Below are 22,555 nucleotides of genomic sequence, written 5' to 3' on the forward strand. Positions count from 1 at the left end.
TCCACATCTCCTGTCAGAATCATTCAATCATCTGCATGGAGCCCTATCTTTTTTTCCCAGCCCATGCAAGTGAAAGGTGGAATTGCTTGACATGATCTTAATTTACAGGCCAGGGGTTTAAAGATTAAAAAGGAGAGGCCAGAGGGGGCAGCCATGCCTAGTTCCTCGGAAGCTCCTAAATTGCTTTGTTAAACTCCCATTAACTAGTATCCTTGCTGAGGGTGCCTTATAGAGCGCTTTAACTGCCTCCACAAAGCGGTCTCCCGAATTGCAGCGGTTAAGTTCTATTAAGAAAGGCCAACTGACCTTATCAAAGGCATTGGCAGCGTCAAATGTTAATACTACCAATGGCATCTGATAGGCGGTTGCCAGATCTATTGCGCCTATTAGATCTTGTGTTAGTTCTTTTAATTGCCTTCCTTTTACAAAACCCTTCTGATCTGGATGAATCATTAGGCCTACCACTTTATCCAATCTTTTTGTAATAATTTGGGTGTAAATTTTATGATCACTATTTAACAATGAAATAGGCCGATAGGATTCACAATTTTCCGGGTTTTTATTTGGCTTCAAAATTAATGTGATAGATGTCTCATTCCATGATGATCGTATTTCCTGTGCTTCCTGAAGCAGTGAATTAAAAAGTTGGCACAAAAACATTGCTAGCTCGTTCTTCAGGGCAATATAAATTTCATTCGGGATGGCGTCCGGACCTGATGCTTTCCCCTTTTTTAAAGTTTTAATTGTTTGTATAACTTCCTCTATTGTAATTTGGTTACTAAGTTTTTCCTTATCTGCTGTGGATAAAATAGGAAGTCGGATATCCTGAAAAAAGGTCTCCAACATATCTGGCTAGGGGTTTAAATCCTAGAATATAAATCTGAAAACATTTTTACACATGCTTCCTCAATATCTGCATCCTTATCTAAAACGCTCTTAGTAATGGGGCATTTTGGGTTTCTAACTGTGTTTCTGACTAGGTCTGATTTTGTTTTCCATGCCAGACTTTTCCCACAACCCTCTCCATAATCATGATGAGCAAGTCTGCTTGCCTCCCATTTTTTCTTATTTATTGCTTCTAAGAAGTCTATTAGCTCATTTTTGGCCAGGGAAAGCTGTTGCCGAATGACCAGATCAGTTGGTACTTGTTCTACTTTCAAAGATTTTTGGGCTATTTTAGCTTCTAATTTCCCAATTTCTTCTCTTGTTTTTTTATTATGTAAAGCAGATTGGGAAATTAGTAATCCTCTAAGAAAGGCCTCATAAGAATCCCAAATAGTATTGAGAGCTGCTGAATTATTATTAAAAACCAGAAACTCTGCTGTGGCACGTATTAGTTCAAGTTCAAGTTCACGTTCGGAAATTTGTATAGCGCACTACTCACCCAGAGGGTCTCAAGGCGCTTGGGGGGGAGGAAAGGGGGGAGGGGGTGAACTTTACTTATCGAAAATCCAAGTTTTAAGTTGCTTTCTGAAGGAGATGTGGTTCTGTACAAGGCGGAGGTGGGTGGGGAGAGAATTCCAGGTTTTGGCCGCTAAGTAGGAGAAAGTTCTTCCCCCCATGGTGGATCTATCGATGCGCGGAATTGCGGCGAGGGCTTGATGGGATGATCATAGTTGGCGGGTGGGGGTGTAGAAGGACAGTCGCGTGTTGAGGCATTCGGGTCCTAGGTCATAGAGGGCTTTGTGTGCGTGGGTGAGGAGATGGAACGTTATTCTCTTGTTGATGGGGAGCCAGTGGAGGTCTTTCAGGTGACCGGAAATGTGAGCTTGACGGCGGATGTCCAGTACGAGTCTGGCTGAGGCGTTTTGGATGCGTTAGAGTTTTTTCTGTAGTTTTGCTGTGGTTCCGGCATAGAGGGTGTTTCCGTAGTCCAGTCGGCTTGTGACCAGTGCGTGGGTGACTGTCTTTCTTGTTTCGGTGGGGATCCAGCGGAAGATTTTTTGAGCATGCATAGGATGTTGAAGCATGAGGATGAGACGGCGTTGACTTGTTTGGTCATCGAGAGGGAGGAGTCCAGGATGAAGCCCAGGTTACGTGCGTGGTCCATAGGTATGGGTGCGGTTCCCAGGGCTGGTGGCCACCAAGAGTCGTCCCAGGCGGAGGGGGATGATCCTAAGATGAGGACTTCCGTTTTGTCCGAGTTCAGACGGCTGTTCTTCATCCACTCGGCTACTTCTTTCATTCCTTCGTGTAAATTGGTTTTGGCGGTGTTAGGGTCTTTGGTGAGGGAGAGGATCAGCTGGGTGTCGTCTGCGTAGGAGATGATGTTGAGGTTGTGTTGGCGCGCGATGGATGTGAGGGGACTCATGTATACATTGAAGAGGGTGAGACTGAGTGATGATCGTTGTGGTACGCCGCAGATGACTTCGGTGGCCTTAGATCTAAAAGGGGCGAGGCTGACTCTCTGGGTTCTTCCGGCGAGGAACGAGATGTTCCAGTTCAATGCTTTTCCTTGTATTCCGATGTTGCTGAGGTGTTGTATTAGGGTGCTATGACAGACTGTGTCGAAGGCTGCAGAGAGGTCAAGTAGGATGAGGGCAGCTGTTTCCCCGTTGTCCAGTAGAGTTCGGATGTTGTCTGTTGCTGCGATGAGTGCGGTTTCGTTGCTGTGTTTGGCTCGGAAGCCGGACTGTGAGGGGTCGAGGCATTTGTTGGTTTCGTGGAAGGTGGCGAGCTGACTGTTGATGGCTTTCTCAATGACTTTGGCAGGGAATGGGAGGAGCGATATGGGGCGGTAGTTCTTAAGTTCAGTGGGGTCTGCTGTGGGTTTCTTCAGAAGGGCGCTGAGTTCCGCATGTTTCCAGCTTTCCAGGAAGGTAGCGGAGTTGAGGGAGCAGTTGATGACGTCTCGGAGATGGGGTGCGATGATGGAGTCTGCTTTGTTGAAAATATGGTGGAGACATGGGTCGGTTGGCGATCCTGAGTGGATGGAGTTCATCAGGCGGATGGTGTCTTCCGTGGTGATTGGGTTCCAGGCGAGAAGGTTGTCAGAGGGGGGTGTTGGTTCGGAGGTGGGTGAAGTGGGCTGGTCCCCGGGCTGGTTTTCAAAGCTGTTATGCATGTCGGCAATTTTGTTGTAGGAGAAAGAGGCTAGGGAGTCGCAGAGGTCTTGGGAGGGAGTGATGTTGTTGGTGCCGGCGGTGGGGTTGGTAAATTCTTTGACGATGTTGAATAGTTCCTTGCTGTTGTGGGCGTTGTTGTCAAGTCGATCTTTGAATGCTGATTTCTTGGTGGATCGGATCAGTTGGTGGTGTTTGCGGGTTGCGTTCTTGAAGGTGGTCAGGTTGTCAGTGGTTGGGTTTTTTTTTCAGGCTTTCTCGAGGGTGCGACATAACTTCTTGGATTTCTTAAGGTCGTCGTTGAACCAGGGGGCTTTTTTGTTCCCTTGCTTGATATGATGGTTTTTCAAGGGTGCTAGTTCGTCTGCGCTGTGGGTGATCCATTGTGTGAGGTTGGTGGCTGCTTGGTTTGGGTCCAATGATTTGGCAGGAGGGTTTTGGTGAAGTGATGTGAAGAGGTGGTCGGTAGTAATTTTGTTCCAGTTTCTTCTGGGAATAGGTTGTAGGGGGTTGTGGGTCGTGGTCTTTTTGTAGTTGGAGTGAACGCAGCTGTGGTCCGTCCAGTGGAGCGCTGTGGTGTGATTGAAGGAGATGTGTTTGCTGGAGGTGAAGGTTGGGTCGAGCGTGTGTCCGGCATAGTGGGTGGGGGGTATTGACAAGTTGTTCGAGTCCGAGGTTGCCCAGGTTGTCCAGAAGGGTGGTGGTGTTGGAGTCGTTCTTCTTTTCCAGGTGGTAGTTGAGGTCTCCCTGTAGGATGTAGTCCTCGGAGGGGAGGGCGTGTGGGCTGAGGGTGCCTCTGAGTGTGGTCTTGGGGTCGATGTGGATCTGGAAGTGAAGGTGTTCGGCGGATGTGAGGTTGTCGTCGGAGCTGGTCGTGATGCGGGTGGTGTTTTTATGGACGATGGCGATGCCTCCTCCTGTTTGGTTGATGCGGTCCTTTCGGATGATCTTGTAGCCGTCAGGAATGGCTATGGCGATGTCGGGTGCTGATGAGGCGTTCATCCATGTTTCTGTAAGAAAAGCGACATCCGGTGATGTAGTGTCGAGTAGGTTCCAGAGTTCAATGGCGTGTCTGTGGACCGAGCGGGTATTGAGTAGGATGCACTTCAGGTGGTTAGTGTCGGAGCTCTTATTGGAGTCTGTGGATGTGGTGTGGGTCCTGTGTGTCAATAGTTACGGGATCAAGAAGTATGACCCGATTCAGAGTCCATCTCCGGGGGGTAACATGCTGTGGTATTGTGATTTCTAATGAAATGGCCGAGTGGTCAGAAAGATGTTCAGGGAGGTGGATGATTTTATTTGTATCCCTACAGGTAATACGATCCACCAGAAAGAAATCAATTCTTTATTGGTGGCCGTGTTTTTTGTTATGAAAGGTGTATTTACCCCCTACCAGCCCTGAATCGCGTCCTTTTTCTCTCCAGATGTCTGTTAGACCCCCCCCTGTCATTAGGTATGTAAGTGATTTAGGAGTTTTTGGAGTAGCCCCTGCAGCTCTAGTAGATGTGGTGTCGTTTGTGGGATTTAGTACCAAATTGAAATCTCCTCCTATTATGATTTAGTCGTTTACATCAGTCAGTTGAAGAAATAAGGATTGGAGATGGGACGGATCGTCGATGTTTGGTCCATAACAACTGGCAAAAGTTACCCAAGTTGCTCTAATCTTAGCCCTAACCGCTACCCATCTACCTTGGGAATCTGCCACTACTTTTCCAATAGTAACATAGTTGCTCTTCCTAAAAAAAAATAGCTACACCTTTTATCGGGCCGTTTGTGATGAGAAAAAACAATGCTCAATCCATTTATGTTTTTTTAGTATTCCCGCTCGCTCCTCTTTTAGGAGGTGCGATTCTTGGATTAAGATTATGTCGTGGCTAGTGAGGCGTAAATATTCTAAAACTTTCATTCTTCTAGCTGGAAACCTGAGCCCATTTACATTCCAGGATAGAATCCTTAACCCTTGAAAGTTAGCCATGGGTTACAAAAAACGAATTAATGAACGGGCATTTAGGCTCAAATATCTCATGTTTCCTGAGCATACTTTTTTAAAATGAGGACATTTTCTTTTGTTTTTTTCCCAAAATGCACCCCCACCCAGTGAATATAATTTTCTTTATGTTATTTATGTTTTGGTGCAAACCCTTAAAACCTCCCACCCTTCCCTCCCTGGGGAACCCTCCCTCTTCTCTAGAGGCGTACTAGCCTCCTCTCTCCTTTGGGCTCTCCTCTCCTCAAGCCGAACAGGAAAAACTTGAAAAATCTTATGTCTTAAACTGACGAGCTTTTTGACCTATAAAATCCAGGAACTATTTCTTCCGGATCCTTGAAGTGGAACATTTTGTTCTTCCACATAACCTTGAGGGAGGCAGGGAATTGGAGTTTGGCAGTCGCACCTAGGCTGCTCAGCTCCTGAATCTGCTTGCCCAACTCCCACTGCCTATCCTGAGTGGTCCGTGAAATGTCCGATCTAATTTGAAAAGACCAGTTTGATTTGGCATATTCCCCCTTTTTTAACCCCTGTGAGAGAATACATTCTTTTATAGATTATGTTTTAAAATTTACTAGTATTTTTCTTGGCATTTTCTTTCCTGGTCGTCTGTTAAAGGGGTCTCAGTGAACTCGCTGGATGTCATCTTGTACAGTCGCTTTCTCAATTTCAGGATGTATATTGCTTAGGAAATCTATTATGAAAGACCTTCTGTCTCCATTTTCAAGATCTTCCGGGATATTTAAAATCCTAATGTTATTCCTCCTGGCATTATTTTCGAGACTCTCCAGTTTGTCAGCAAAGAGTTTATCTTTCGATTTTAATCTCTTAATTTCCCCCATATTTTCTGCCACTTCCTTTGTGAGGCCCTCCACTTTCTCTTCCATTACCTCTACTCTCCCCATAACATCATTTATTTTAGCTTCTAAAGTCTCACAGGTCCCCTGGATCTTAAGTTGATTTGCCTCAGAGATTGTAAATTTTTCTCTCATCTCTGTGATCAAATTTAGGAGCAAGTTCTCTTTCTTGGTGGTAGGCCCTGAATCTTGCTTTGGGAAATCACCCCCTTGATTTTGGACTGGAGACCTAGGTTGTGGGATGTTTAACTTGGCACTGAGATCTTGAGAAGTATCAGGAGGGAGAGAGATGGTAACAATTTTAGTTCTGGTGGATTTCTGCACTACCCCCAAGTTTTGATTACTCTGTAGCATAACCTCGTCATTTTCTAGCCCTGCTAGGACGGAAAAGCTGTTTTCCAAAGATATTGTGTTTTCAAATTGCTCTGCAGCCTCCAAATCTCTACTTGCGCTCATTTTTTCAGGGGATTTTACATTCAGGCTTGTGGCGTCTAGATTTGCCTGTATATTTTGAGTCTTTTGAGTTTGAGCCTGCACCTTGAAGTAAGTACGCAGGGAAGGAGTAACACGAGTACTTACAGTGCTGGCTCGTTTAATCTGTTTTTTGTTACTTACTCTAACAGATTTGTGCACCTCTGTGGGGGTCACGTTTTCTGTTTGTTTGGCTCCAGGAATATTTACTCCTTAAGTGCTCTCTATTGGAGACAGAACTTGCCCCCAAATACCTTTACTTCTAAGGGTGTATCTATTGATAGTGCTAATTTTTGACAAGCCTTTCTCCTCCCCACCGTTTAACTCTACAGATTCTAGAAATTCTGTGGGACTCTTTGCTTTTGCCTGTAATAGAATAGGAGCTTCAGGGTTACAACCCCTCACCTTGATATCTCTCGTAGTAGAGCTACAGCTCTTTCTCAGTGCTCGAGTCCCCTTCTCCCTTCTCCTTATCAGTTGCATCTGGGGAAAGATTTAATCTCTTAGAGCACTGTAGTTTTGGTTGATCCCACCTCTTGCTTTTCCTGCAGGTCCCCCCCAGCGTTAGAGGGCTTCCTGCATTTGGGAAGCCGATCCTGGCCACCGCCTGACGTCCTCTCGCAATCCCCAATGCTGCCTGCTTCCAAATCCCGCTTTGCAGCGGCGGCTCAACAATCCCAGGAGCCACTGCTGCGAGACTGAGAAGACCAACAAAAATGCCCAAGCACCAGGGAGACAGACCCGACCGGAGCGGGACCTGGGAGACGGGAGACAGCCCGCTCCGAAAAGCATCCCGGGCCAAACAAAAAGCCGCTCACAAACCAAAGACACCCCCGGAGAGAGCCGCAAACATGAAGGGACCGGAACTGGGACCCCCCCCAGAGAGCCGCGAGCCCCAGAGACCGGGACCGGAGCGAGCAGACCGGGTGGTAAGAGCCTGGAAAAGCCCGAAGGTCCAGAGAGGGCTCCAAGAAGCGCAAAAAGCGTAGGTGGAGGAGGGGTGAAGAAATTAGCCCCTGCGCTCTGCTGACCGCATGTCATCATGAATATATATTTTTTTAATTTAGACGCTCGTCTTCATTCTGCTCCTGCCGGCTGGAGAGTGAGAAGCCCACGACCGCTCAGCAACTTCTGACGACGCCTTGTTCCCCCTTCTCCACATCTTAATGATAATTATTTTGTCATTATTATTTAATGAACTTCCCGTCTTATATTCCTACAAACATAACAACCTGCAACAAAAATAAATAAATATTACATAATGTACATAATTAATAATACATTAATTAATTGTTAATAAATTATGAATTAATTGTTAATTAATTATTACTTAATTAACTTCCCACCTTACACCAATAGACACCCAGGAGCCCGCACCTAAAATATAACAAAAATGTATGATTGTTGTGAGTGGAGTGGTGTGTTTCACTGGTTAGAGGCGGCAAACCTGGGAGCAGAGGATGGCCCGGGACCAGGGTTCAATTCCCAACGCGGCAGGGTCGTGGACCAGGGTCAGCGGACTCAATAATTATCACCTTGGTGCCTACTCTAACCAGGGATCACACTTGGCAACTCTGGGCATTAGCTTGCCTCATCTCCACAATGGCCCCCCACATACGCCAGGGATGCCTGGTTTCACCTTGGAGATACCCAGTAGGGACCATCTCACAGGGAAAGCCAGGACGGGTTCCCCAGTGGTCTATTCGCGCCAGGATACTCCGGTAGTAATTGAGCACGGTATAAAACAGCATATAATAATAATAATAATAATTGTTACATAATGTACCTAATTAATAATCTGTTAACTAATGCATACTAAATTATAACTTAATTCTTAATTAATTATTACCTACATAACTTCTCACCCATCCCCCTACAAATGTAGCAACCCACCCCTAAAATATAATTATGATAAATCATTATTACATAGCATACATAATGAATATCAATCACATACTTTAAATTATTAGTTTGTAATTTGTTATTACTAAATTAAAGTTCTACCGGGTAGAATCTACCCTATGCCCCTACAAACCCAACAACCTGCTACGACACTATACATTACTATTAACAATTATATTAAAAAAATGTAAACCAAATAAAATTACAAACTATCTTTTTAAAAATGAATAACACTTATTATACAAGCAATACTAACACATAAAATTGATATATAAACTAAAACACATTAAATTAGTTAAAAAACAATGGGGCATATTACCAAGCAATAGCGATAATTATCGCTATTGCTTGGTTAGAAACAAAAATTTACTGCTGAGCTGCGGCGATTTTTATTGCAGATAAACCTTAGTATTACGAAGGTTTATGGCAAATGCGATAAATATCGGCCGCAATGCATGAATATCGCTGAAAAGTCAGCGATATTCATGCATTACCGAGCTAATGCTCTTAGCCATGTTATCCACCTCCCATTGGATAACACCTCCCATTGGATAACATGGCTAAGAACTGCTCAGGGCAGGTGTTAGCTTTTGGAGATATTTGCGCTTAGCGCAAATATCTCCAAAAGTTGGTAATAGGAGATAGCGATGTTAGCGACTGTTTCCAGTCGCTAACATCTTGGCACGCCCACTTTGCATGTCATTAGTGATAAATATTACTGACATGCAAAGTGGGGCCCAAGATGGCCGCTATCTCCTACTAGCTGTCGCTAACTGGTGTTAGCAACACCTAGGTAATAGGGAGATAATTTTATCTCCGCTTTCTTGGCTTTTAAAGCCAAAAAAGCGGAGATAAACCCCCTTGATAATATGCCAAAATATGCTTTACAATTGTATAATTGAAAACGATATTTAAAACAATGATATTCTTGACAACGATATTTGTCAGAGGCGCAACTAGAGCCAAATTTCGGGGGGGGGCTAAGAAAAAATTTCGGGTCGGGGGGCTGAACTTTTAATCAGTAGGCAGGGTAGAGCTGCAGGGGCTCTTAGAAGGAGTGAAACAATTGCAAGGCCTAATTAACATTCAAATGGTCTTTTAAAGACCTGTGAAACGTTCGGGTGCGGCTCTGTGTGTGCCCGGGATCTGTCTCATCCCGGGCTGCCACACACGACGGGGGTGGGGGGTGGGGGGGGGGGCTGAAGCCCAGTGAGTCCAATGGGTGTTGCGCGCCTGATATTTGTGCATCAGGATGTTTTTGCATCACGATATTTATTTTCTGTGATTTCGTTCTACTGATATTTACAACTCGATATTTTGTTCATTCATACACCACATGGACATTTTTCAGGGCTCGGTTGTGCAGGGGCTCTTCGAGCCGAGAAAAAAACTTCACTCGGCTCTGGCGCGGCTCTCCTTGCTAATTTGTTGGCTAGCCCCACGTCGACCTGTCACCATTGCACATGGCCTGGTAGGCTATCAACAACTACGCCGAAGCCAAAGTCACAAATGAGGGAATGTTACACATACTGACTAACGCAAGGGCTCCCTGGCCAAAGGTAGTTCAAGGACAGCATTAAAAAGTCATGTGCGCAAATCTGGATAACCTTTTCGTGAGGTCAGTTTTTTTGTGATAAGTGAAGAGCGGGCTGGCTGGCATACAAACCGTGCTGCTCACGTAGCGCTGTGAATCAACATTCTGTGCTTTGGTCTCCGTGCGGTACGAAGTCACCAGCGCCTGCACGAGAAATCTGTACCTGCTGGACCAGGGTAAGGCAATATTGTCTTAAAACGATTAGCTTAACAGTACACCCGAGGCGCGAGGTCACTATAGGGTGATCTAACTGGAGGGAGCGAGCTGGGATTGATTGGAAAGCACTAGGGGCCGCTTTGTGAGGAAACGTTTGTGGAGAGTAAGACCAGCGCTCAACCCGAAAGGAGAAAGCAGAACTGTGTAAATATTTCTCGGGGTTTATTAAGGGCGGACTGCTCTGTCGGTTACCTTGTGTATACCTTTCTGATCCTAACAATGTCGAAAAGTCCAAAGTAAAGTTCGGTTGGTGAACAGAATGAATGACTTTTCGCAGGAGTTAACCTTATACTACTGTACCTCGTAATGTAAGGGCGGGAAACAAACACTGCACTTTCATGTAATTAAATCCACGTAAGAAATAGCTCAAAATGCAGTATTGTAATCAAACACAACCGCACTTACCCCGCGCTCAGGAACAAAATTGCCCATTTGCCATAGCCGTTGATAATTGTTTCTTGCAAACAAACGCCGTTTCGGGAGTTTGCCTCTCAGAAACAACCATAATGACGAACGAACAGCAGTGACATGGCGCCTCACCCGGCATTACAGTTCTGCGGAAAGCACTCCCACCACTTCTTTAGCCAGAACAATCCCCTGGAAGACAGAAGGGATCTCTAGATTTGTCAGGTGGTCATCTGCAGCAAGGGGGCAACGAGGCACTCTGTTGGGATGACAGGCAGACCACCCTACCTACAAAGTCCATTATTTGTCCAACACAAAATTGCAGTGGCAATACTTGCCCTAGTGCTGACCTCGACAATGTTAACATAGGTCCACCTTTGAGAAGTGGATATATTATATTCACCAACACTCATTAAGTAGACACAGCAAAAATAACGTTGCTTGTTGTGTGCCATGTTTGCCCAGGTGCAAGCATTGTTTGCTTTACCCTCTATCACATGTACAGAAGTAAATATTGTAAATACAATTGTCTGATTCTTAAATCTGGCTTCACAGCATAGATTTCTGCCAGACCTTGTGACCCTACTGTTCTATAACATTGACGCTCAGGGGGCTTCACAAAAGTATTCATTTACACCAAGATAGGTCCAGCTTAACAGGCCAGACGTCTGTCGTGGCTTTTGACACTATTTAAATAATTATACACATAGAAGGTTTCAGAGGAGTAAACATCTCTCACTACATGCAATTGATTGTTTGATTGATCATTCTCTCCGCTAATGAGTATTTTCTTTGAAATGTGTTCTCTTCGGCTTATGATAGGATCTATTTGGTGAATTCAGAAGCCATCCTGGAAAGAGACTTTGCCCACTGCAAGCAAAATGTTATTCATGAAAACCCGTTAAGCTGCCTCAGTTTCCATGAACAGATATTTAAAGTATTTTGTAAACAAGTGAAAGAAAGAACATTAATAATGATGTTTAAATAATCACATAATAGTGCTAAACAGTGGTGGCTGGACAGCTTTGAAATTGGTCTGATGCAAATACATTCCTTGTACTGGAGCAAATCCCCTCCCTTTAGTATGGGTTCAGTTGGTCTTTCCTGAGAAAAGTTTGAAAAAACAGATCAAAATTGTACTCCAGCTAATTTAGGTATCATTCATAGAGTCGCAAAGGATGGTAAAAAGATCCAAGGAAACTTAAAGTGGCATTTTATGAAGAATTTAATGCATGAATAAGAGTTGAAGCACAGCACATCATAACAGGTACAGGTACAGGTCTTGCAATACAGTTGGTCTGGAATCTGGAACCCAGGATGTAAGATGCAGGCACGCATCATACATTCCAGGCAGCAGATCCAGACAGGGAAAGGCAATGGGACAGAACAAGGCAGAAAGAAAAATACAACAGAATGCAACACATCTTACCCCTAAAAAAAAACATTAATCCAGATATCTGCTGGGAACACTCTTTTGCCTATTGGAAACTTTAACTCTAGAGGCAACTGAGGAATCCAGATGAACAGAACTGGGAGAAGGCAAAACGGGAAACGCATCAGGTCTCCTCTGGCAAAAACCCTGAGTAGAGGAAGGATAGAAGCGTACATTTTCAGGATTGCAAAACTTAGCCACTCTGCGGACATTCCATACTCTACCATCTTGTGTGGCAACGCTATTTTTAAAGACTTTAACTATTTTGATAGGAGGGTAAAACTTAGAAAGACCCTTGACCAGAAAGCCAGGTTTTCTAATTCGTACCCAATCCCCCACCACAAAGTCATTATCTTTGGTTTTCATTTTGGAATCAAAAAGGGTTTTCATTTGTAGTTGTTTGTTTTCAACCCGTTTGGCCACAGCAGCAAGGTCACAAACAGAGTTATTTACATCAAGTTTTACATCAAGTTTTTTAATCCACCAGGGACATATATCAGAAGGAGGCTCCCTACCCTTAAGGAGCCTGAAGGGACTAACACCGGTAACAGAGTGAGGGGTGATACGATATGTCCACAATCTTTTCCTCACAACATCCACCCAACTATCATCCGAAGTCTGCACAACATTCAAACAATCCTTAAGAACACGGTTAAAGCGTTCAACTTGGCCGTTTTCCCTAGGCTCATAGAGAGAGGTGGTGTAATGTTTGATTCCACAAGCACTGAGGAATTTCTCAAAATCATCTGACACAAGTTGAACACCATTATCAGTGACACAGGTCTCGGGAAATCCTTCCCTAGCAAAGACTTCCTTAAGGAAAAGAATGACCGATTGAGAAGAAACAGAGCTGACAAACTTTACTTCGGGCCACTTGGAGTGGTAGTCCACCAGAACTAAGGCATACCGAGCATTATAAGGCAACTGTTTAAATGGACCAGATATATCAAAACCCACTTTCTGCCAGGGAAAGGTGGGCCAAGACACAGGCTTGAGAGGAGCAGAGGTCACATGAAGCATTTTATCACTGTTAACGCAATGCGAACAATCTCTCACCAGCCTATCCACCATTTTGTCAACTCCCGGCCACCAAAAGCTCTCTCTAATTAGACGTTTCATCGACGACATGCCGATGTGACTCTGGTGAGCGAGAAGAAGAATCTTCTCTTGTAATGATTGAGGTGGAATTAATTTACCAGCCTTGAAGAGTAAACCAGAAAACACTTCAATTTCCGAAGAAACCTGGCAAAAGGGAGCTATATCCGGAGAAACACCCCTATGGGGTGGCCAACCATTCCTGACAAAATCAAACAGATGTTGGCAAACCACATCCTTGCCAAGTTCAAGAAACCATTCATCTTCCGACAATGAAATAAACTCCTTGGAAACACAATCTCCAACAGAGGCAACAACATCGACGTCAATATCCATCTTTGGAGACTCCTCACAAGGAAACCTTGAAAGAAAATCAGCAGTCACATTACATTTACCAGGAACATACACAATTTCGAAATCATACTCTTGAAGACGTGAAGACAAACGAGCTATACGCGCAGTGGAGTTCCATCCACCTCCAGGAGATAAAATCCCAACTAAGGGTTTATGGTCGGTACGTAGTACAAAACGATTTCCCCAAACATAATTCCTGAAGTGCTCAACAGCCCAAATGCAGGCCAGAAGTTCCTTTTCAATTACGGAGTACCTTCTCTCCGTGGGAGACAAAGTCCTTGAGGAGAAGGCAACACACCATTCATCCTTACCTGATGACTGACTTAACACACTACCAATGCCATAAAGGCTGGCGTCAACAGTAATGATGCACTTCTTATTGACACAAAAGGACTTCAAAGTAGGAGCATTAACAATTTCCTCTTTGATTTGTTTAAAAGCTTGTTCCTGCTTCTCTGACCAAATGAATTTAGCTGAACTCCTAGTAAGTTCTCTGAGAGGCTCCATTTTGTTTGCAAAATTTTTGATAAATTTGCTATAATATTCGCAAAGCCCTGCAAAAGAAAGCAACTTTTCCTTGTTGTCTGGGGAAGGAGCCTTAACAATAGCATCCACAAGATTTTTTTTTGGTACAACTCCATCCCCTGAAAGTGAATGGCCCAAATAGTCTACAGTTTTACAAAAAAACTTGCACTTACTAGCTTTGATGGTCAAGCCAAACTTCTCCAACCTGGAACAAACCTCCCTAAGGTGATCATCATGCTCAGAGACATTTTTAGAAAAGACAAGAATATCATCTTGAAAGCATTTGACGTAGACATTAAGATCCCTGAAAATGTGATACATTGCCCTCTGGAAAACAGAAGCGGCTGACGCTAGGCCGAAAGGCATTCTTTTAAATTGAAACACACCATGGGGAGTGATAAAGGCGGTGAAGTGTTTTGAGTCTTCCGTGAGCTCTATCTGGTGGTATGCAGACCTAAGATCTAATGTGGAGAACACACAGGCACCGTCAAGCATACACAACATTTCATTTATGTTAGGTAACGGGTGACAATCTGTAACCAAACATTTATTTAACGCTCTCAGGTCTACACACAACCTAATTGTTTTGTCGGGTTTAATCGCCAAAACAATAGGCGAAACCCATTCGGAGGATTCTACCTCCTCAATGACACCATCTTTAACCATGTTGTCAAGCATGACTCTGAGTTCCTCTCTGACACTGATGGGAACACCTCTCAACTTCTGCTTTAGAGGCACAGTATTTGGTTTGACTTTGATTTTATGCATGAAACCAATCAATCTCCCAAGTTTCTCGGAAAAGACATTGGGAAAGGCGATAGATATCTCTTTAGACATGGATGCCAGGTCATAGTCCCCATCTGTTATAGCAAGGACACATACAGGATCCTTTAACCTAGGATTTAACGAGATCCCCAACTTAGCTTGGTCCCGCCAACCTAGAACATTTACACCTTTGGACGCTACATACATCTTGATAATAGCTGAATTGTTTTTTACAATAATAGGGACTTCTTTAAAACCAATAAAATTGATCTTGGAAGTATCAAAATTGTAGGCATCGATATCAGGTTCACACAAAGAATTCACATCAATTAGGTTACCAAATGACTCTACACAGTAATCATGAGTGATTATGGTCCACGGTGAACATGAGTCTACCATGAGTTCAAGAGTTTTACCTAGTATGTTCACTGAACTCTTTGGAGGAGGCAAAGTATCTGCTAGTGTCATGTCGAACGAAGATTGTATAGAAATTACAATACCAGACTCTCTAACTAGCGGATCATTACTCTCTCTCTCCGCAACATAAGATACATTACTATTAGCACGTCTGGGAGTACTATAAGAAGGTTTCTTGTAATCATTAACTGGCTTAATCGAAGTTTTACAATATTTAGAAAAATGTCCAGTGCGATTACACTTATTACATTGTCTATTCAGAGCAGGACACTGTGGAAAGGAAGCTATATGATCCGGACTTCCACACCTAAAACAATAAAATTGTTTACCTTTGCCCTCGTATTTGTTAGAACTTTGAGTTTTAACATTCACAGTGCTAACCTCACCAGTGGATGTGGACGGAGTAGATTGAACAGAGGCTTTGTCTAAAGATTTGATCCATTTGTCGGACTGTTCTAATGCTTTAGCTGTACTAATGGCAGTCTCCAAACTAGGATCCCCTAAAATCCATAACTGCTCTTGTACTTTTTTGCTTTTTACATGCACAACAATTTGATCTCTAATCATTTCGTCGGTTATTAGACCAAAATTGCAATGGAGAGAAAGCGCACGTAAAGCAGTTAAAAAATCATCAAAGCACTCATTCTCATCTTGTACCCTGGTATAAAACTTAAACCTGTTTAAGGCTACACTGGTTACTGGTTTGAACCTTCCCTCTATTCTGTGTACAGCCTCATCATAAACATTTGAATCACCACCAGATCTCACAGGGGGTAAAGTTCTAAAGACAAGTTGTCCTTCTGAGCCAAGACAATGTAAGAAAATGTTCTTTTTCCTTTCCGCTGACATCCTTTCGCCATCCATGGCTTTAAGGTAAGTAAAGAATTCCTCCTTCCACCTAGTCCAAGGGATGGGTGGGTCTCCTTTGGTTTGCAAAAACTTTGAAGGTGGGTCAAACTGCATATTGTCTAGAGAAAGTGAGGATACTTCCTCTAATCTTAAAATAATTAAAAAAATATCTCAAAATAATAATGTACACAAAACGAATAAAGTCAAATGGGTTTTAACATTTGTTTTTTTAAGTGGTAAAATAGCAGTCACAAGTTCGAAGAGGAGAGGGAAATCTCTTAATATCCTTTCCTTTGAACTGAATGTAAATGCGGCAAAAGTACTTGAAAATGGAATAAAAACGATAATAAAGTTAATTCAGTTATCATTTCCTCATCCGGTGTGTATATACAGTTTATTTTACCTTCCGGCGTGTGGAAAACGTTTAGAAAGCCTCGACATCGATTTTTCAGCGTTACCGGAGAGTGTGTACTCCGTTGTTATGGCAACCAAGATGGCGCTGAGGCGTGCAACGTGATGACAGGAAGAACGCGTCACGTGATCACGCAGCGCGTGATGATGACGTAGCGCGTGTAGACAGAAGAAGCCTCGCAGCGCGCGTAGACAAAGGAAGCCTCGAGCTTAACAAAAGCCTCGCGCATGGAGAAATGTCGAAAAAGGCTTAAAATTGAAGAAAAGCAGTTTCATACATCACCGGACCGCCGGAGAAGAAGCGCTGGAAACATCAGGAGATGCGCCGAATATGACGGTAGAAGCGGTGCTTTTGAAGTATCTTTTGTAATTTTCTGTTTTCAGTTGACAAAGCGAAAAGTTTTAAAAATAAGTAGGAAAACACTGGTAGATCGTAAATTTTCGCAATTTCGACGTAGAAGTATTAATCAGTGCTGTCAAGAAGAAAAAGCTGATGGATATATATTTCAGGTTTCTTCCTTTGTAACGCAGTCTAAAAAAAAAATGAATTTTTCTGCTCCTGTGCTCCAAGGATGGTGGCAGAAATAGTAGGGTTTACCTCGTCGCCAGTAAAAAGATCCAAGGAAACTTAAAGTGGCATTTTATGAAGAATTTAATGCATGAATAAGAGTTGAAGCACAGCACATCATAACAGGTACAGGTACAGGTCTTGCAATACAGTTGGTCTGGAATCTGGAACCCAGGATGTAAGATGCAGGCACGCATCATACATTCCAGGCAGCAGATCCAGACAGGGAAAGGCAATGGGACAGAACAAGGCAGAAAGAAAAATACAACAGAATGCAACAGATGGTCACGAAATAAATATTCCTGATACGTTTGTGTGGTGTAACACAAACCTTACATTCCACACCGGTACTGGTGCTCACTCTCTCACCCCTTCCCAAGTATACTTTGAAAAATAAATGTTGATTTTTCCTAACATACTCTCCATGAATAATTAGCTAAAGAGCTACAACTATCAGAGCTGTTTACAAAATCTGTTAATGAAAGCTAACATGGGACTTCAAAGGTTATAAAAAAACACAGGTCGCAGACATCAGAGCTTGACAAATCTTTAGGTTCAGACAGAAGTCCTACTACTCAGTTAGGTAGAGATCACAGGGTCAGATAGCAGATAGACTGCACCTGGACAGTGCTCAGAGAGCAGCAGTATAAACATCATTAAAACATTATCATTATAGGTGACAGAGTACCTCCGAATATGTTACGATATAGTAATTGTACTGCCCTTTGGCACCAATGACCGAAATCAGATCTCTTAATTTGCCAAGGAGCTCACCTTTGTGGCCTAGTGGAGAAGGTGGGATGGCATCCATCTAACCAGGATCTACAATCATCAAACTCAAACACTACTATACATCCTGGAGCTCAGATGTTTTGCCTACGTATGTCTGTCTAAGAGTTTTGGAAGGTCTGTATCCATAGTGATGAGGTCTGTCTGCAGTAAGCATGGCACAAGTTTTACTCCAAGCTGAATGTCGCATTCTTTCTTTTTTTTTTTTTTTCGTTTTCAATATTTTTTTATTATTGCAAGAAGAAAAAAAGACTTATAGTTACATATCATGGTAGTGAGAATAAAAAAGTAGATAAGCATGAATTATCATCATAAAAGCAATCAGAAGTACAGAGGAGTGAGCAGAAAAACAATTAAACATGAGCAATTATAGTCAACAAAAAAAGATATAATTTTCAATAAACTTAGCCTTTTCAAATTATAATAACTTAAAATTCATGTTTCAAGATTCAAAGAAATGTTTCCATATTTTTTCCTTCTTTTTTATTGCCTGTGGACCTCTATGTCTTGCTAGTGAAAACTCCATTGTTCTTATTTCATTTACCAAGCTAAATCATTCCAATGTATTTGGAGATTCTTTTGAGATCCATGATCTTGCAATTACTAACCTGGCACAGGCGATAATTATAGTTATCATGTCTTTATGCTGACAATTATCTTCTTGTATGTCCAGTAGCACCAAGTGTATTGTAAGGGGTGGGGTTATAATTTGTTTATTATTTGGGACATCAATTATCCCCTTCCAGAATGTAAGTAGCCCTGGACACGAAAAGAGCATGTGTTCTATGCCACTGCATTCAAATCACATTTCGGACATTTTGTTCTATCATTTAATTGATTGCCCGGTGCCCATCTTGATATTTTTTGCGGCGTGTAGTATAACTGCATGATGGTTCTATACGACTGTAATCTTAAATTAGATGAGTGGACTATTTTATTTATATGGCATAGTGAGGCTGCAATTTGTGTGGGGGTGATATTCATACCCAATCTATCAGTCCATTTAGCCACAGTTTTGATGCTGTCATCCGTTTTACCCCTAATTAAGTATCCATAGCCCAAACTAATAAGTGATTTTATCTTATCGGAGTATAAACACATTAATAAATCTGATTGGGCCACTTTAAATATTTTCATCCTTCAGTGCAAATAGCCTCTTATTTGTATATATTTAAAATGCATTTCATCATTTAGATTAAATGTTAATTTTAATGTGTCAAAGTCCATAAGACCATTTGGGGCGTATAGATCCCCCAATGTAATAATGCCATGTCTAGCCCAATTATTTCCTGCCCCATCTGAAAAAATATCCGGTAAGCCTGGGTTTCCCCATAGCCTAAGTCCACATTAAAAAAAGAAATGTTATCTATGGTCATGATTTGGTCCCAATTTTTTTTAATATGTTTAGCTGTCTTAAACTTCACGCGTTTAAAGTAGTTAGGATCGTGTAAACGAAAAAGAAACTGATTGCTATCGGGTCCCAGCATATATTGATGGTAAAATAATGAACTATCATCTTTCAATAAACTTCTTATACGAAGAAAGAAAGTCGCAAGGAAATATATCTTAAAGTCGGGAAAAGATAATCCCCCTTTTTCAATTGGTAGTTCTAAAAATGTTATAGCCCTTCGCGCTTTTTTGTATCCCCATAGGAAGCTACTACAGATTCCTTCTAGTTTTTTTAAAAAGAGTCTATTAGGTTGTAGGGGTATAGCCCAAAATACATATAATAGTTTCAGTAGTATTTTCATTTTTATGAGATTGATGCCTCCCACTAAATTAAATGGGATCTTGTGCCATTTTTTAAAAGTTAAGGCAATTTCTTTTAACAAAGGGTCATAGATTATAGTTATTATCTTATCTATGTTTGCTGTTAATTTAATTCCTAGGTAAGTCGCACTTTGACATATGCCAGGAATAGACTCTGTTGGTTTATAGTTAGCAATGATTTGTGTCTTACTTACATTTAATTTGTAGCCTGAAACAATACCAAACTGTGGAGCTTCTTTAATTATTTCAGGTATGGCTCTAGTTAAATCTGAGGTATATACGGTAATATTAGCTTGTACTAACAATGCGTTTAAAAACGGTTCTAAAGATAAAGCAAATAGCAGAGGGGACAGAGGGCAACCTTGCCTTGTTCCTCTCCCTATTTGAAAATTGTCTGATTCCATTCCCCCATAACTAATCTTGGCCAATGGGTTGTCATAAAGTGAGGATACCCAAACAAGGTATTGGCCCTGTATGCCCCTCTTCTTTAACACTTCCCACAGATATTCCCACCTTTTGGACCTAGAAATGTCAGGTCACCTAGGGTAGCCTGGCCTAGGGTAAGACAGTCATAGAATAGAGGCACATGTGTAAAGGTTGCACACCACCCAGCAGTAATTAAATGCACATCCACACAAAAATGACGCTACACCACTGTTTTGGAAAAGTATGGTCTGGTTTATAAAAATAGAGTTGTTTCACTTTATCCTTTCTTTTTGTTTCACACCATTAATTCTCCTTTTCACATTTCAAAGACACATTTCATTTCTTTTGACAAATTTACCTAGAAATTCCACACTAAACTTATTCCACCAAACTTCTCTTAATACTGCAGAGCTGGAACAAAATGATCAGTGGTGAAAGGCAATCGGCCTATTCAATTCCCCCAAAACTCCATCAGCATTTTAAACCCTCAGAGTAATGATGACAACCAAGGTTTCCACATTTGACCCCATGGGCTAAATAACCCCCACACTGTACAATGTTCTGGAGACAGGTAGGCTGAATCTAACTCCTGCCCGAGGCTTGCTCTTACTATGACTGTATAAGATATGCAATTCTCACCACATTTCCTCCTTCCACCCTGGAGAACCTGTCCCAAGTTACCACCTGTTTCCACTGTCAATTGGTGGATGCTTTCTAGCGGTATACACCTGTTACAACGCATTTGTTACAACGCACTACTGTTACAACGCGACTTTTACAACGCATACCATTACAACGCATTGCGCTGGGGGGCGCTCTAGGATAGGGAATAAGTATAATTTACTATCCAACACCTTCCCTAGGGTCCACGGGGACTGGAGTTAGAATAGTAAATTATACTTACCACTATCCAGCACCTCAAAGCGCTATGCGTTGTAATGGTATGCATTGTAATGGTCGCGTTGTAACAGTAGGTAGTTGTAATGGTATGCGTTGTAACATGGTACATCCTTTCTAGCTTTATTTCATAGACCGGTTCTGCTGCCTGGATAGTGTCAGAAACCTTTTCCCAAGTAACCGGTCAATCACGAGTACATAGGCATAAAATTCAAGCCGGCTCCCCACAGCGTTAGATACCGTAGGGGTTCAGAACTCTTTCTCTTTCTCAAGGCTCGTCTTGTCCCAAACGGTAGATAGGAAGACGAGCTATCCCCTTGTGGTCTGAACAAGCTTCAGGGACTCTGCTGCATTTCTGACCAACGAACCCTGTCGCTTTGAAAGGAAAATCGCCCCGCTTTGAGAATTCCCCAAAGCGGACCGCTTACTGAGTTAGCCCTTGGTCCTCCGCATAGACACCCAGGACCTTCGCCGCTTCTCCCCTCCTTGTCAGTTCCACACACGTGGCCTGACCAGTCGCCGGTCACGCCGCTCCGCTCCGCTCCTCTCCCGAGCCTGCGCGGCACTCCAGTCACTTCTGCACCTCAGGAACCACTCGCGTTGGCACTACTCATGCGCAGCCTTGAGTCAGCGCTTCTATGTCCCGGTACTGCTCTGCACCACACGGAGCCTGCACAGCGCCTGGAACACTACTTCCGGCAGAGGGATGCGGCGCCTTACTGGCAGCGGATCCAATCCTGAGGTGAGACACTCCTGACAACCTCTACTCCGACGTGCCGGGTTGAGGCAGAACACTTCTTTAAGATCACTACTTCAGTCTCACCGGACACTGGGGGTTTGGGGAACAGGGATCTCCCTCCTTCTGCTCCACTCAAGCCTGGCCCTGATCTGGGGGGGGGCGCCTCCGGTTGCCCTCACCTGACAGTGCCTCTCTGTCCTCGCCTTCAGCCACCACCTCGGAGTCCCAGCGGAACTCTCACCCAGGGGGGGGGTCTCCTGAATCCACAACTTGACAGGGTCAGGTCAGAATAGGAGGGATAGCGCTACTACAGCAGGGACCGCGATCCAGCAGATCTGTCGCTCTCCACAGTGTGCCTGTCTCCTCCTTCAGCCGCCTACACTCCTGCCCCAACTCTCCTCTTCACGCCAAAAACCAATACAACATGGCCGCCCTGGTTCTGGCCTTATATAGGCTGACCCTAGGAGGTCCAGAAGGGACCAGAAGGTTCTAGAGGGTCCCTATTCTTTCCTATGGGCACGCTCCAGGTGTGACAGTTAGGGCAGTTGGAGACCACCATTTTGTAGATTTAGTGAATTCCAGTCAGAAAAGGCACCTAACCGTGAGGTAAAAACTATGAGGGGAAAAGAGCATCTATCCCCCAGGTCAACACCAAAAAAAATCTAGTGGACATAAAAAGATATAAAGGGGTATGAGGGGCAAAAAGGGGACAAAATAAATATTTAATAGGTGGGGCTACGCACAAGGCCAGACAGGTCTAACACGCGTCCCGACCAGCTGAAAGTGGGGAGAGCTACCCAACCCCTTGGGAGTCCTCATCACTAAGGCGGAAATACCTAGAGAGACCGTCTGCATTGGCGTGGTCCACTCCAGGCCGATGTTCCACCCGGAAGTCCATTCCCTGTAGAGAGATGGACCATCTCAGCAACTTGGGATTCTCCCCCTTCATCTGCATCAGCCAACGAAGGGGTCGGTGGTCAGTCTGAACCAGGAAGTGCGAGCCAAACAGGTATGGCCGCAACTT

At 43.3% G+C, this 22,555-nt stretch overlaps 1 protein-coding gene across 3 annotated transcripts in view; it reads left to right on the forward strand.

Moving 5' to 3' along the window:
- Positions 1-22,555, forward strand: part of LOC147707975 (amine sulfotransferase-like) — an 830,947-nt gene that overhangs the window by 464,901 nt on the left and 343,491 nt on the right. The window contains exon 1 of one of the 3 annotated variants that reach the window (XM_086926785.1): positions 9,901-10,049. The exons of 1 other annotated variant lie outside the window; for it this stretch is intronic. The gene's annotated coding sequence lies outside the window, so the exon portion shown is untranslated. Of the gene's footprint in view, positions 1-9,900; positions 10,050-22,555 lie in introns of those variants that run through there. One more of the 3 variants, XM_086926787.1, reaches the window with a different exon arrangement.

Source organism: Lissotriton vulgaris, chromosome 6 (genome assembly GCF_964263255.1).
Source record: "Lissotriton vulgaris chromosome 6, aLisVul1.2, whole genome shotgun sequence".
In the NCBI taxonomy this organism is placed as follows: Eukaryota; Metazoa; Chordata; class Amphibia; order Caudata; family Salamandridae; genus Lissotriton; species Lissotriton vulgaris.